The sequence below is a fragment of the Rhinolophus sinicus genome, linkage group LG03 (genome assembly GCF_036562045.2).
Source record: "Rhinolophus sinicus isolate RSC01 linkage group LG03, ASM3656204v1, whole genome shotgun sequence".
In the NCBI taxonomy this organism is placed as follows: Eukaryota; Metazoa; Chordata; class Mammalia; order Chiroptera; family Rhinolophidae; genus Rhinolophus; species Rhinolophus sinicus.
The window spans coordinates 107925763-107936494 of NC_133753.1; the positions used below are offsets into that span (position 1 = coordinate 107925763).

The 10732-nt window shown below is 47.7% G+C and overlaps 1 protein-coding gene across 8 annotated transcripts in view; it reads right to left on the reverse strand.

Moving 5' to 3' along the window:
- The window catches only part of CALN1 (calneuron 1), a 631046-nt gene extending 620857 nt beyond the window's left edge, over positions 1–10189 (reverse strand). For 2 of the 8 annotated variants that reach the window (XM_074328468.1, XM_074328467.1), the window contains exon 1: positions 10022–10189. The gene's annotated coding sequence lies outside the window, so the exon portion shown is untranslated. Of the gene's footprint in view, positions 1–1250; positions 1603–10021 lie in introns of those variants that run through there. The other 6 variants (XM_074328465.1, XM_074328461.1, XM_074328464.1 and 3 more) reach the window with 5 other exon arrangements.
- Between the last annotated feature and the right edge of the window lie 543 nt (positions 10190–10732).

Sequence of the window (10732 nt, forward strand, 5' to 3'; positions counted from 1 at the left end):
CAAGACATACACCCAGAGAAAGTTCCCATCCTTTGTTGGGGGACTGGAAAGGATTTACTGCACACACCATAACTACTGTTTGTACAAACAGTTTAGGACTCTGCAGGCAATAACTTTGGGGGAAACCCCACTCCTGCAAGCTGTGTTTTGGCTCAGATCCCTCTCAAGACTTCAGAAATGGTGTTAATCATCCCAAGTGTTTTAAAGTCCCTAGGAAAATCAATACAAGTGTTTCCCTCCTAAGCTGCTTTACTGGGGCAGGGTGGGCAGGGGGTTACAAGACCTCGGAAGCCCCCTCTCAAGGCACATGGACACTTGCTCCAGGCTCCTGGGGATTGCTCAGGACAATAAAAATGGCTCCCTCTGCCAGGACCTGACCTTCAGGGACATCTGTGAAGTCATGTCACACTGACTGAAAGGAAACCTTTCCTTTGGGTATGACTCGAGAAGAGCATTTCACCCAGAAGGAAGCTGTGAGGGCAAAAACAAACCAATGAAGGATTTGCAGATAGATGTTCTCTGGGCTCAAGTACAATTTACAAAATGCAGTGTAAAGGAAGATAAATCTCCTCCCTCTGTCTGCCAGGCTAGAGCAGATTCCTGAATAAAAACAACTCTTTGCAACAGAACCTCAGACTCTGCTAGAAGTGAGTTTCCTCAACAGGCACAAGGAAAGGGTTATGAATTCCTGAAATCCTACAGCAAGCGTTTTAATCAAGCAGCTTTCAAAGTAGGGGGTGGGGGGAGAGACTGGAAGACAGGTGTTCCTGCCGGGACAACACACAGAGAGAAAGTTATATGCACTGAGTTTTCCAACAACAGAAGGGGACAGCCGCACAGCCATCTTCAGACTAACCAAGTGGGAGCTCATTGATTTAAGGAATAAGTCAAGTCAGGGTTATGCCCTTTGCATGCTAAGCTGAGGGAAGGGACTCAGCCAGGAGGAGCTAGTTTTGCATGGTCCCAAGCCTGAATGAAATGTTTCCTGGCTCCTCCAAGCCCGTGGGCAGCTGGGTGAAGCCAGGACCAAAACAAACACACTGGGAGCTACCTCCAGACCCCCTGACCCCTCCCCTTCCTCCAAAACCCATGAAAACTTGATTTGTCTCAACTAAACACAAGCTGGGGAATTGGAGAGGAGGCAGAGGGGAAGAGGGGAAGGAAGGAGGGCCAGGCAGCGTCCATGCAGTCAGTTGTATTATTGATTTAGAGCCACACAAGCCCCAGAGTGCCATCGACAAGGATCATACCTCCTGCTGATCTCAGGGGAAATTCTCCAAGATCCATGGGTGGGAGTTAAGGAGAATCTCTAAGCCATCAGGAAGGAGCGGAGCACTGCAGCTCCTCAGAATGATGGACCAGGGCGAGCTTTAATTAACAGGGTCTGATGCCTCTTCTTTTTTGGTAACTGAGCAGATTTAAAGGGCTAGAGTCCCAATTTGGAGGGTGCCGGTGCTGCTCTTGCTGCTGCCGTGGCTGCTGCTGGAACAGCGTCCTGCAGACCTCTCACTTCAGCAAGGAGACAAAGCTGTGAAGGTGGAAAAGTGCAGCAGGAAGGTTGGGGATCGCAGTCTGCATGGCTTGAATCAGAAGCACAGGGCACCAATGGCCCGCATGCTGTCACCCAGACCAGGGAATGAGGCTGGGCTCCTCAGGTGCAAATACTCTCTCCAGATATGGAGTTAGGTGGACAGTGCCCAGGCAAGTGTGGTTTCTGCTGTGTGCTCCTCTCCTAGAGAACTGCTGGGTGGCAGCCACCGTGTCAGCTGCACACACACGTCTGTCTGTGAATGCACATGCCTGGCTATGTACATACCTGTCTTCCCATGCACGCACAGTCCTGCCCATATACACACATGCTTGTTCATGCATACACATGTCTGCCCATGTACACACACATGTCTGCCCACATAAACACATTCCTGCCCACATGTACACATGTCTGCCCCCATACACATGTCTCCCCATGCACACACAAGCCTGCCCGTGTACACACATATCTGCCCACATACACACACGTATATCCAGGTACACACATGCCCAGGTACACACATACACACCTGCCACTACACACACATCTGTCCATGTAAACACGTGTGCCTGACCATGCACAAATACATGACTGCCACTATACACACACCCTGTCCATGTACATACATGCCCACTTTCCACACACCCATATTTAAAGGCACATGACCTGCAGCCAGCCCAATGACCTCCCCATACACTTGTATTTTACAGCTCCAACCCCCACGGCCCCTCCTAGGCCAGGTGAAACCACCTCTTCCCTTCTATTTCCCCAGCCCTAGGGAATAGTAGCTGTTCTTACAATTATTAATAATTCTTGGGTTATTTCAGCTTTGCAATTCCTGTGTAACTAATTCTCTGTATTAAATGCCATCTGTTTGAAACATCTAGTATGGTTTTGTTTTCCTGACTGGAAAGAAATTTCCTTGGAGATTCCAAATTGGAGTGTTTTGATAGTCATGATCAAGTCATAATCCGAACATTCTGGCACATATTACATATGTTAGTATATAAATGTTAACATTTACAGATTAAAAGAAAATATAAGAGAGAGTAAAGTTTTTAATATCACTCTGCAGGTTGGAGCCCATTGGCACATCCTCATGTTACATATTTCTAATTATTATACCAAATTTGCACATATCAAAAAGAAAAAATACTCCCAGTCTAATTTTTTATCCATTGAATTCAAACCAAAGGAATGTTAAGGTGCAATTCAAGAAGTCAACCTCAAATGAGAACTGAACTGAACACCAGCCCAGCAGGGAACGGCTCTGGCTAACGTTCACATTATCATTCTGCTTATTACTTGGCTGTGTTAGGTGCATTAGGTAGTTAGTACATTTCGCTGATATTTTGGAATCTGGACAGTGTAGGCTATTGGGAAATTGGGGAGCCTTAATTCAGCACTCATTTCATCCCCTTGGGAGTCCGTGTTCTGAGAACAGCCCACTGAGAAAGAAGGCCCCTTGGGCAGAGCATGGACAAGGTGTCCTAGGCTGGGAGGTTCAAGGGAGGACACTGGTGTCTTCTGCTCCACACTGAGTGTCTGATGCTATAAAACCTGAGGACAAGCCTTGGCGTGACACCCACCCAGAGGCAGATAGAGAGGAGCAGCAAGACCTACTCTGAGCAGCGCCTGTCCAGGTGGGCCACCTGCAAAAAGGAAGAACAACAAAGTAACTGTGCATGGCCATGAGCTTCCTGGGCACAGGGACCAGACTGTGCCTGCTAATCCAGGTCCAGGCTCAGACTTGTGATTAATTAGCAAGTCCTCTTCCTTTGGGGAGGCTATTGTAGAGAGGGGCTGGCAGAAAGGCAAAAATCACAGGCAGCAAAACTGCTCCTTCCTCTATGGGCAAGGATAGCAATGTGGGGAGAGAGCACAAAATGTTTTTGCAGTCCCTCACATCATCATCTTCACCGCTTCCCACTCTCCCAGGATGCCATATCAAGTGGGATCCAGTGTATGCTACCCTAGAGATACGGCCCTACTTAGCCCCTCCTCTCCAATCCACTGCCTCTGGCTTCACTCAAGCCCTTTGATCTCTCATCTGGTCTCCTAAAGAAATTTCTAAATGAATCCCCTACCTCCATCCATCACAAATAGTGCCCAGTGTTTTGCCAGGCACCAGAGAAATGGTGGCAGCCTGGCAAGATGAAGCCAGCCCTGGGGGAGCTCAGGAGCTTGCAGAAAGACAAACGTCAAACAACTGCAAAGGAGACAAGGGTGACAAGCAAGAAGCACATGGCACAACCGCTGGTTCTCCTTGTAGGATGACCCACTGGGGGTCAGGGAGGCTCCCAAGGCAGCAGTGAATCCAGGACCTGGAAGATAAGTAAGTATGGATGGTGGAATGGGGCAGATTTTGCTCCTGACAGATAGAACAGACTCTAAGTCACCAGGCAAAGACAAGGAATGGAAGACAGCCAGCGCTGATCAAGTGGCCAGACTGGCTCATGATCAGATGGAGAGGTAAGCAAGGGGTGCTCGTAAAGCCCGCTGGCTTCATGATAAGGGAGAAAGGAAGCTGTTACCGGGCTAAGCTGGACTGTGACATGAGGAAAGAAGTGCCTTCATCAAAGATCCTTCATCTATATGGGATTGCTAAGGAATCTGTTGTGCAACCCAAGCAAGCCACGAAGGAAACTTGAACAAGGGTTTACAATTGGAGCACAATTGGTTCAATCTTTCTAAAATACAAAACATTTGCCACTCATGATGTTTGGGATAAAATCAAACTCCTTAATCTACCTACCAGGCTCTTTGTAAGCTGCTGGTCCCAATCTACCTTTTGCTACCACTCATCTCTTCCAGGTCCCCTTCTTATTAACATGAAACTACAGCTACAGCCACATGAAACTACTTACAACTCCCATAAGAGGCCAGCCTTACACAGCTCTGGGCCTTGGCACATCCGTTCCTCCAGCCTGGAATGTCCTTTCTTGCTGCCCTAGTGAACTCTTACTTCGGCATCAAGGCCGTACTAAGGTGTTACATTCTCTGGGAAACCTTTTACCAAGGACCTCTCCTTTAGCAATCACCACACTGTACATCCATTTTTCCTCCCATATGACTGTCTTCCACTCTACAAAGGTAGGGCCAGGTGTCTTTTACCTTCCTATTCTTAGTGCCTGGTACAGGGTCGTCCCCCAACAAACTCTGGTTTAAATGAATTGGAGGATATATTTCCACATTAATAAGCTAAATGAGCTTAGCTCCCCAGGGTAAAATGCAAAATTTATAAAACTCACACCTGTGAAGTTCTAATAAAATGTCAACAATCTGTAGTCACTATGGCCTATTATCAAGGGAAAGTCTGTTCAATAAATAAATTGTTTAGAATAATACACAAGTAATAACTTTTCTCATTTTCCTCATATTAGTCAAATTTTCTAGAGTTGTTTCACTGCATCCCTACCTACAGAAGTAGACCAACCCAGATGCAAGGACATAACTGCTCTTCTAGCTTTGCCCATGAGTTGCTAAATCAAAAGAAATGCATAGGGTCCCATTTAAAGAAAAAGCAGTCCAACACAGCATGGCTTTGACGTGCATGGAATTTGAGCACACAAGATTTGGAGCCAGCAGCTTATGAAAGCGCCAAAGTCAAATGCCAGTTTATAGCTTTCTCCCACAAAGACAGAAGGATGTCCACCTCATTCTGTGGGTGATAAAGTGGAGATGAAAACCCTGCATTTCTCACCCCATGAGATTTTTGTGAACACATGGGATCGACTGTAAACGTAAGGTCTTGGTTGAAGTCTCCCCTGAGTCCCAGATCTAACTTCCTGTCAGTTCTTAGGCCCTGTTCTCTGACATATCATGGGTCATCCTCCATGGCCACGTTTACCTGGTGGGTGGATTTGGTACGGGTGTTTTCCCACCACCCTCACCCCTTTCAGCAGGGTATGGAGCTCTGCTTTCCTGAATCACCTGTGAATCTGGGTTTTGCTCTATTGCCCTGAAGATCAAGGGTCCAAAGGGTTTGCAAATGGCAGAAACAGCACTGTGTTGTGTTCTCTCCAACCATCCCAAATTCCTTACTCTCCAGTTCCCGTCTCCTTCCTCCTTCTTTCTCTCTATCCCACTCCCTAGGCTGAGGGGTGGCACCCTGTGCCACAGAATACCTCATGAGAGGGTATGACACATTCGAAATATGAACTAGACAGGTGAAGGATAAAAGTGTCGGTAGTGACATCTTCTCCCAGAGCGTGGGGACCTCTGGGCCACGAGAGCCCCCTTCTCAGTTTCAGTCCAGACACAGAGGTACAGCTTGGGCATACATTGAGTTTCCAGAGTTGCTCACTGCCTCATGCTGCAGTCCCAAAGGCAGAGAGGCAGGAAGGCATCCCCAGGTGAATTTCCTGCAGGTGATGAGCAGCTCACAAACAGCTTGACGGATAGCCTTGCTCCATCTACCTGACCTTGGCCACCAGCACAGCTGGCCATGCCATCCAAGCCTCTCGGAGTAGAACAGCCCAGACACAGTGCTCTGGATAATGTATATTGTGAGTGGCAGTGTCATTTCCCTAAATTGTGCTGCTGTCACTTGGCAAGGCCATCTACTGTAGCTCAAAAGCCCAACTTCCTCTCCTTATCTCATAGCCAGAGGAGATGCCAAACTCAACAATAAAACCATCGGCTTCTAAGAAAACAAATCAGTCAGACAAGCCTGTGTGTACAGACACAAGCTGAGATCAGAAGAAGCGAAACGAGCAATGTCCACAGCCTCAGTGTCCCGGTTCCACACACAGAACACTCACTGTGGAGGGATTGCTGCAGTCAAACCGTGAGGTTCTGGGCAAAGGGCCGCCTTGTCAGGGATATGAACGACCACCAGCCAGCCTTACTACCACGGTCCTTTCTGATCAAGAGATGGAAACCATGCAGGCAAGCTTGAGTGAGGAAAGGGACGGCAGCAGCCAGGATGCTCAAATCACTCACTCCCCTCCCCAGACTAAAAGACCTCCATATGGTTTGCTCCAGGCTAGACAGGTGAAGGATAAAAGTGTCATTAGAAAAACCTGTTCCCAGAGTGTGGGGACCTCTGAGCCTTGGGAGCCCTCTTTAAATCCAGACTCAGAGGTAGAGGCTGGGCAGACTTTGGGTTCCCAAGCTACTTACTGGCTTGTCGCAGTCCGTTCTGGACTGGATTTATGTTTACCCTGGCCAGAGTCCTCATTAATTCCCAAGCTACTGCTATACAACGAATACATGCCCATAATTGAAAATTAGAAAGCACAGAGATAGTCTCCCCAACTGCCGCCATTCAGGGTCGCCGCCATTCAAGTTTATTTCCATTCATTGTCAATGAGACCCTGACAAAGCTTCCCTCCCCACCACCTGAGTCTTTATAAAATCACAACCAGCACCAGCACTAAGATGCTGGGTTCTGAGCCTTTTGTGGATGATCCAGTCTATTTGTACCCCAACCTGAAGACCCAGTTGGGGGCAGAGGTGGGGCCACAGGGGCCCAACATTGCTTGGGCAGGGTGTCCTTGGAGACAGAGACCAGACCCCCTACTCAGGATCAAGAAAACTACTAGCACATTTTAGGAGATAAAGACCATCCTGCTGCCAACTACCATTTCTTCCAGGGATTTGGAGAACTCCAAGAATTAAAGGATCGCTCAGAGGAGAGTGAGGAAAATCACTGTAAGGTTAGAGAGGATGATCCCTGCAAGCCTAAAGCAAAGACATGGAAGGATCTGAGATGGCTGCATCTGCATTGGTTGGGAACAGGATAGATCTCATCTCTTACTGAATCCCACTGTAGCTGTTGGTTCCAGCAAACTGCCTCCAGCTCCCACCACCCCAGGGGAGCTTGTGCAGAAGGGGTAATGCTCACATGGTCCCCTTTCCACCTGAGAGAAAGAGAGGGACAGTGGAAATATGATGTGACCCAAAGTACAGAAAACCAGTAATGTAAAGCTCTGTTGGGTCCTTGTGTAGTCATGAATAGACAAGTATCTCTTCATCAGGTCTTGTACGCAGTTGGACTCGGACACACCTAAAAGCCAAGGCAAAATAGGACCAGTATTTCTTTGCAACAACAACAAAAAACAAAACAAAACAAAACAAAAACCCACCATTCCTATTTTGTATATTGTCATTTCTTAGCCCACCACTGCCCCTTCAACAGTAGTAATAATAATAAAAGAGGAAGAAGAGGAGGAGGAAGGGGGGGTGAGGAGGAAGAATTCCTTGAATTCATATTTCAGTGATGGCCAAATAGCAATATTAGGCACATCTACCCCAAGTACATCCCACAGCTAGCCCATCCCTTCATACTAATCCCACATATTGCTGGCTTGTTCCTCTTGCCCTCTGTTCCTTGTAGCCAAGGTCCCATGAAGCCCTGCAGCCTAGTGATTCTAAGCCTATCTGAGGTTGTTCATTAAACCTAGAAGAGCAAAGCCCACTCTAGACTCTCCAGCCGCCCCAGGTAATAGTGTAGCCTGAACAACTCCAGCTAGGGGAAGTACACCACTCAAGTAAAGTTAGAGGAATATCCCCAGCTCCCTTCTCTGGCCACAGGAGAAAAACGCACTGCTAGGATGGCTTATCAGCTCCACTTGGATTCCTAAATTTTAGTCCTTGGGATAGATGTCATCACATAGCAAAGTTCCTGAAGGCAGAAACCTCCAGTGTTCTATGTCCCAAAATGGGACTCAACTAATTTCTGGAATGATCTGGACAGAAATCAGGAATGGTACCACATAAGTCGGCTGCTAAGGCTTTCCAAGAACATCTGCCCAGGGTCCCAGAGGAATATCCAGAGGTACTCTTAGTCCGGTTAATGCTTCAGATTCCAGGCTACCAGACCCAAATATCCTGGACAAAACACAGCAGGATATCTCAAATGCCTCTCTCTAGTCTCTCCAGAACTCAAGAGAGGAGAGAACTGGGGGGTCATGGTGCAGACGGACATGCTCCTGCATAACCTTTACTTGTGCTTCGTGACTTTACCCAGACACTGCCTCATCCAGGAAGACTTCTGTCATGCCCAAAGTTAGACTCCCATTCTCTGCACTCTCAAAGCATCATGTACTTCTCACTTAGACTTATCACATCATATTGTAAGCTCCTAGCCAACTCTCTTCTTCCAAACACATGCTAGGCTGTGTGATTTTGAGCCCCAGGGGCTTGGTCTTACTGGCCTCTATGGGAGGTTATAGCAGTGACCTCCTGCATCTGCCAGTGGCCTGGTGCCCCAATTTGAGTTTTAAGACCTTTCCTGTGTTTATTTGTACCAAGATCAGCATCTTTCCACTCGCCTCCACCCCTAATTGCTGTAGCCAGAGGAAATGGGAATTGAAAACAGAGTTCTCCAAGGCCAAGCCAACAGAAAAGGGTTTTGTAATGTCACAGTCAAGGTTGGGAAAGAGACAGACACTCTTCCAGCATAATAAAGTCCAAAATGTATGCTAGCAGAAAGACATGAATCTTATACGTAGATCACTGAAGTCTGTGGGCAGGAGATTAACACTTGCAGCATAAGTGATTTGTTGTTTAAAGTAATTTGGGATAATCATAGAACAGAAAGAAAAAGCAAGCTTCCACCCAGAAAGCAGGGTCCCCTCCATTCTCTCCTCTGACTTCCAAATCTTCCCCCCACTCTGAGCAGCAGTAAAATGAATGGGGGGCTCTAAGACTGATGAGGGGACACCCCAGACAAGGAAATAGCCCCAGCCCAGGAAAGGAGAAAAGCAAAATGGAGCACAACATGGATGAAAAACAGGTCCAAATGGGAGATCTGGTAAACCAAGAAGACATCCACATGGGGGCCAACACCTAAAGGTCTGGGCAGGGAGGCCCATGACAGGTATTAAGCAAGGGCTTGAGCTAATTAGTTTAAGGCCACAATACTCACACCATGGCCCATTGCCACCCCAGCCCTGTGTAGTTTAGATTCTATCACAGGGACCTGGATTGAACAGACTAAACTTTCCTTGAAGTCGTGTGTGTGTGTGTGTGTGTGTGTGTGTGTGTGTGTGTGTGTGTGTATACATATGCATGGACGTGTGAACAGGCACTTGACTGGTAAAATAAGAGAAATGACCAGCCCTCCTTTCCCAGGTCAATCGCAAGCACCCAAGACACCAATAGGGTTATTGACATGGTAAGGGGACACCTGGAGGAGAATACCCAGCCACAAGGGAGTCCATAGTCTAATATGTGTGAGGAACCAAGGAGTCATTAGGCTTTTAAAGTGTAGTATAGGAAATGCTACATAGAAGAGCAGGATGGTTTGAAGACGCAGAGAAAGGGTACTTTAGGGTTGAGGAAGGCTTCCTGGAGAAGGTGATGTCTGTGTTGAGCTCTGTAGACCAAGTAGAAGTTAACTCGAAGCATACCCCTGAAATATGCCCCTAGCCCTGGAGAACAAGCCCTCCTACAGATCTAAGATAAGGAGACCAGGGTGGGGTCACACACATCTCAGAGGTGCTATTGCCTGTGTAGTCCCCTTGTGAGGCCCCTTTCACTTACCTGTGTTCCTGGAGGCAGTCCCAAACCTTTCCCTGGATCTGCCAAAGTGGTCCCAATCCTGCTAGCTGGGCTGAGAAAATGGATTTGTGGTGTCCATACAGCCAAGGAGTCCCACTCCAGAGCTTCCCCCAAGTCCAGGCCCTTGGAGCTCACGGAAGTTGTGCCAGACCCTGGCGAGTCTGCCTGCTCAAACTGCAAAAGGGAGAAGTGTGTTGCAAGCATCGTGGAGCCCAGCCAGGCCTCTATGGCCAAACAGGCAGGTGGAGGAGGAGCTAGAGAGAGCCCTGTAAAACCTCCAGAGGATCAGATTAACTCCTGAGAAGCTGTAGAACCAGCGGGCTGACAGCAACCTCTAGGCCCACTGCAGAGCCCACCCAGACTGGTGAGGGTGCATTTCCCTTACTCCATTCCTCTAGATATGCTCCTGGTTAACTTCCTGCTGGTCTCCCACCAGCAACATCATCTGGATAGAGTCCTATGCTATGGGACTGGCTGTTGTCTTGCTTTAATCTTTACTCACACACACGCACACACACATGGTCCAAAAATTAAGTTTGCAGACTTGTTGCAACAATGTTGCTAATCTTTTTTGGTATCAGAGGGATTATTCATTACGAATTTGTACCAACTGGACAAACAGTTAACCAAGTTTACTATTTGGAAGTGCTGAAAAGGCTGTGTGAAAAAGTTAGACAACCTGAACTTTTCGCC